Below are 6,000 nucleotides of genomic sequence, written 5' to 3'. Positions count from 1 at the left end.
AGATATATGCTTTAGCGTGATAAGGTAGTTTGTTTTGATTCCTAATTTGCTAAAAAAAATTTTTATCATGAATGAATTCTGAATTTTGCCAAATGCAATTTCTGTAGCTATGGATGAAAGTCTCATGTTTTGTCAAGAACTATGAAGGATGTGCGATTTTACATTACTTGTAGATTATCAGGTTAACTTGTCATAATTTCATGGATGCTGGCAGAAGATGTGAGGCTCAGAAGTCAGAGTCAAAAGACTTTTACCCATGGCACAGCAAGAAGCATGTGCTTCAAAGTATTTGTGTCAGTCCTCCGTGCCCCTCAGTTTCAAGGGGAAAGAAAAGGCGCACTGGCCGGCGTGGATGCCTGTAGAGGCTGCAGGTTGCATAACAAGAGAGGAGTTCTGCGTTTACAGAGCCCAAATCTCAAAATTGTCTCTAAGCCTGCCCTCTGTTGCAGAAGGAGACATTAAAGCTTACCTGCTTTCTGTTCCAGAGGGAGACACGCTACTTTCTAAGACAGTTCACTATAGACACAACTTAAAAAGTGAGTCCTGAAAAAACAGCCATCTGTGCCTGCAAGATATGCAGAAATGAGAATTGGGTTCCCCCAATTTTTTTCTAGCATGATACATAAAATCAATAAATCTTTTGTAATTGAGAATACTTTCATTCCTTGGATAAATTCTATATTATAATGTAATTTTTACATATGACTGAATTTTGATTTGCTAATTTTTATGTTTTAATTTTAATTTAATTTTAATCTATGATTAAAAGAGAATTTTATCTATAATTTATATTGCCTTTATTGTCCTTGTTTGGTTTTTACATCATAGGTATAGTTTATAAGCTGAGTTCGGTAAATTTTATTCTTCTAGTCACTGAATGAGTATAAATAAAACAAGAATTTCTGTAATTTGAAGATTAAGTAAAATTAGCCTGAAAAACCATCCAGACTTTATATCTTTGAGAGAAAGGAAACTGAATTATGAATTCCAGCTTTTAGTAGTTACCCATTTCATTCTTATGTCAACTTGGTAACATTTTTCCTCAGAAAGAATCCATTTCTTTTAATGTCTCAAATATATTCTCACACAGTTGCTCATAGAGTTCATTTATACTTTTAAAAAATTTTAATTTTTAAATTTTATTTGTACTTAATCCTTTCTTTTATATAGATCCATATATAACAAATATATTTCTTACATTTTTCTCTTTCAAAAAAATTCCAAATACTTTTCCTATTTTCTGGATCAGTACTGCTAAGGGTTTGTCCATTTAATTAATTCTTTCAAATTACTAGTTTTGGATTATTCTGATCTGTGACTTTAGGGGTTTATAACTTCAGTAATTTTTGTCTTCAATTTTATCACTTCTTCATGTAGCTTTTTTGTTTTGTTTTGTTTTGTTTGTTACCGGGGATCGAACTTGGGTCCTTGCACTTGTGCAGCAGGCGGTAAAACCACTGAGCTAAATCCCCGGCTCATTTATGTTTTCATTGTTCTAGTTTCCCAGATGGACTACAAACCATTGATTTTCAGAATTTCTTCTTTTTAATAAAAACCACCAATTCCACAAATATGTTTTATACCCTAATCCCATAGGACAGGAAAACCAGCACACCACAGGGTAGGATCAAGATCCTCACTGCCATGGGCTGGCTACTGCTAAGGTAGATTCATGGCCCAAGACTTCTTTTAATGCTGAATGGAATAAAGGTTCAACAGACTGAAGTCACATGTCTGTCTGATACAACAGAGCTGTTCCAGAGGCATCATCTATGGGTACAGGCCTGGAAATGGGGTCCATTAGGATCTGCCCACTGTTATGTTTCCCTAGCCTAGAGCTGAGTTCCAAGGAAATATCCTATGTTAATTTCCCTGTCCTACACTCAGCAAATGAATTTTGCTAATGTTGGGCAGTGTTAGTGAAGGTAGTCCTTGGCTACCTTGGCCAATGATAAGATGGTTCACACCTGAGCCTCACAGTCACAAAGACCTACACTGTTGGGCAGAGGGGCTTCAGTCCACTCCAACGTTGGCATTGATGTGGGTCAAAACTCAAATCTACCTCACCACTGAGAATGGGGCAGGTCCAGAGGCTCTGTATGTGAGCTCCGGTCTGGTTATGGGGCCTTTGGCTTCTGTATTGTACTGGGTCTCACTGCAGTGAGCCTAGCACTGAGCTCTAAAGCAAAGTCTTATGCTATCTTTCATGCCTGTCTCTCAGTGAATGGATACTTCCTCCCCTTCATGCTGTCCAAGGATGAGGAAGGATGTCAGCCACCTAGCTAATGTAGTGCCAATGGTTCTACCCACAGGTATGAGTCTGGGCTAGGGTTTTTGTACTTGGCCCAGCACTAGGTTTCACAGTAGTGGGTTTCAAGCCAAAGGCCTAGTCCCCTCTATCCTTCTCACCACCACAACCAAAACACACACAAGTGGTAGATGTCTCCTTTCACACTGCTTAAAGTTGGAGGAAGGGTGACAGGGCAACTCTTTTCTCCTTGTCTTCTTAAATTAGTGTTGTCTCCTTATACTAAACCAAGGGCTAGGGATGCAGCTTAATGGTAGATCACTTGCCTAGCATGCATGAGTCTTTGAGTCTGATCCCAATACAGAAGGAGAGAGAGAGAGAGAGACAGCAATTAAAACCAAGCACTGTGATCTCTCCTCTCTCATCTGGCTTCCTTAACTCCTGTAAAGGTAGTTTGGTTCATGATTAGCTGTTCCAACTGGAGTGTCTGTGAGGAGTTGACTGCTGTAGGATCTTATTGAGCTATCATCTTCCTCCATTTATAATATATAGTACTTTTATTCTCATACAGCTTTTGTCTTTTTATATAACCCATGAAATATTTATAAGTACACTGTAGTATTTCTAAAGCATGGTGTATCAATCAATGCTCACTAGAGAAACATTATATATATATATATATATATATATATATATATGTTATGGATTTAAAAAGGTAGGCTTAAAATGACCACCTGTAGAGTCAGGTGTGGAAAAGCATAGAAGGGCCATCTGCATGCTGGAGATCCAAAGGATCCAGTCAAAAATCAAAGGCCTAGAGCTCACTGTAGAGTCCTTGCAAGTCCATAGACAAAAGGTCTGCACTGGAAGGCTGAAAAGTCTGCACTGGAAGGCCCTCGTCAGATGTTCAAGGCAATGGCAAAGACTGGAACTCCTCAGAAGAAAAAGAAGTGAGATTTCCTTCTTTCCATTTTTATTCCATTCAGGCTATAAGCCTATTGGTTGTAGTCACCCACACCTAGGGTGAGTCTTCCCTCTTCAGCAAGTCCATCATTCAATCACACCCAGAATTATGCTAAACCAATCAACTGGGCATTTCTTATTCAAGCTGACACAACAGTTAACTATCATATATGGCAGTTTTGTAGCCAGCTTTTTTACTGACTTGTGACCAGAAAATTAGAAAAATATATGTACTCTATTATTGAAAAAGATACAGATATAGAAGTGCATAGTGCATATAGTCTCTGCATAGAATTAGCTATAGATTGATAGGCAAATAGATGGATTAATTTTTACCATTCAATTCTTTTTATTTCTTGTTCTTACATGTTTTTTTGTGTCCTTGATCTATCAGTTTCATTATGATTGAAGATTTATTGATTGTTCCTTTTAGTTTTTTAATATATTTTGAGAATGGTTATACACATGCATACTTGTTGATTATTATGACATTTTGGTATATTATTTATTTTGAAAATTATTTTACAATGTAACTATCTCTGTCTCTCTCTCTCTCTTTAAATTATTTTATTTGAGGATCTAGTTTTCTTTAATTTGTATTTGAACATTAATTTTTTTGGTATCCCTGCAATTTCAACCTTTCAGTGTCTTTTTTGTTTTGGTATTTCTGTTAGGTCCATGGTAAAACTGACTGAGTTTTATAACTAATTTGATAATCCAGCTTCTAATAGGTGAGTTTACTACCATGTTTGGTCTTAACTTCTATCATATGATTTTATGCTTTTTTATTTGTTTCATGGTCCTATCTTGACTGTTCTGCCTCCAGCTAGATTATTCCTATACCTTTAATTTTTCCTTCCATTAATTTAAAAACAGATTATTTTACTTTGGTACTGATTCACTTTAGCACTCTAAGATTGAAACAATCACAAAATTTTCTCACAAAATCAAGATTTAGTACTCCTATTCATAGTTAAAACAGTGAATAGTGTGTATATATACATACATATATATATATATATAAATTTATTTTTTGTACTGGGGATCGAACCTAGGACCTTGTGCTTTCGAGGTGGGTGCAGTGTCACTGAGCTAAATCCCTGGCCCAATAGTATATATTTTAAACCCTTGAATAGCTCCACGTCTTGTTATTTTTAGAGTTAACTTGTAACTCATTTAAACAAAGAAAGCATTTTTTGAATCAACAGGTAGATTTGCCAATATATTTCATTAATTTTTGTTTTCCCTGTTGTTTCTCATGCTCTACATATTTTCTCTGCATTCATTTTTTTGCCAAAGAAAAAAATTTAGTGACCATTCTGAATGATACATTTCTCTTACTTTCTATGTGTCTCAACTTCTATTTATCTTGCCCTCATTCTTGCATAATTTTTTATATACAATTCTAAATGTACTTATATCTTCCCTCTGGACTCTGAGATATTACTGCATTCACTCTGGTATCAACTGTCTTCAAGTAAAAGGTTATCATGTGTGTAATTGTTAAGTTGCAGCTAATTTGTCCATTTACTCTGAGAATTTTTAAGAGTTTCTTTCAGTTTAATGACCTGGTTCCATTACAATATTTGCAAATAGTTTTATTTAAATAGTTTTATACTCAGAGTAACTTCTAATCTTTAGGTGATAATCTTAAAGTTTAAGAAATTCCATTAATAATTACTTTCCACATATTTATTTTCTGGTATTTCTTCCATGTCTCCTTCCCATGGAAACACATACAACAGATATTAGAGGACCCTAATTAATCTTTCACTTTTCTTCACTGCTCCTTCACACATTTTCGTTGTCTGTCTGTGCTGGATGATGGAGGAGCACTTAGCACTAACTTCAAATTCACCATTTCCTTTTGACTATGTCTATTCTGGAGTCTGTCCAGTATATTGCATTGTTTCACTGACTACATTTTTATTTTCAAAATATTTGATTGGGTCATTTAAACGTCTTCCAATATATTATTTTATTCCTTTTTGGTTTTATCTTATGCTTTCTGTTCTTCTAATAAGCATTGCATAGTCTTTCTCGGGCTTCTCTAACACAAATTAATCAGAACATGAACTCTTTCAACAGTTGCATGAGTTTGTGTTTTGATTGGTTGGTTTTTTCATTTTTATTTTGGCTATCTTTCACAGCATCATATTTTTTCATGAATTTTAGAATTTTATTCACAGGCTAATCTTTAGAGGAAGATCTTTTATTGTCCTTCCTTCCCTCCACACTTATCCCCTCAGGTCTAGAGGAGGGAGCTTCAACTGCCTCCCCTCAGCTAGGCCAGAATCCCTCTTATGATGACCACAACTACTGCACATCATGTGAACACCCAGTGCACTTCTCTCAGAGCACTTTTTAAGATGTATCAGTCTAGATCAGGTGCTCCTTCAATGTTCTTCTTTAGATGCTATAATTGTTATTTCCTACTGGTTTTTCCCCTAGGAAGACTACATGTCCTCAGTGTCAGGACCGACCTGAGCCATCTGGTTTACTATTACATAAACTAGCACCAAGAAAAATGCCCAGAACAAACTAACACACATCAAATGATTGCTGAATTAAATAATCAAATGTTTCATCACTGAGTAATGTGTCCAGTGGTACTGCTATTACCTCATGGGGGGGGGGGGTCATGTGGTTAATGTTGAAGCTAAAGGGATGACTTTGCTAGGTGACAGGTGTTTTCTCCAGAATAGAGATTTATTATGTGCTTGGCTCCTAGTTCTACATCATTTCTTTTCTGAGTTACTTTCATAGTGTGGACCTGATGGGCCACTAGC

The 6,000-nt window shown here is 35.9% G+C and overlaps 1 pseudogene; it reads left to right on the top strand.

The window, feature by feature from the left end:
• The first annotated feature begins 256 nt into the window (after positions 1-256).
• Positions 257-6,000, top strand: part of LOC101725872 (RNA-binding protein 42 pseudogene) — a 95,927-nt pseudogene continuing 90,183 nt past the window's right edge.

This window comes from Heterocephalus glaber, unplaced genomic scaffold (assembly GCF_053883595.1).
Source record: "Heterocephalus glaber isolate CG9 unplaced genomic scaffold, H.glaber_assembly_v1.0 deba00001523, whole genome shotgun sequence".
Taxonomy (NCBI): domain Eukaryota; kingdom Metazoa; phylum Chordata; class Mammalia; order Rodentia; family Bathyergidae; genus Heterocephalus; species Heterocephalus glaber.
This window is presented reverse-complemented; position numbering and strand designations above follow the sequence as displayed.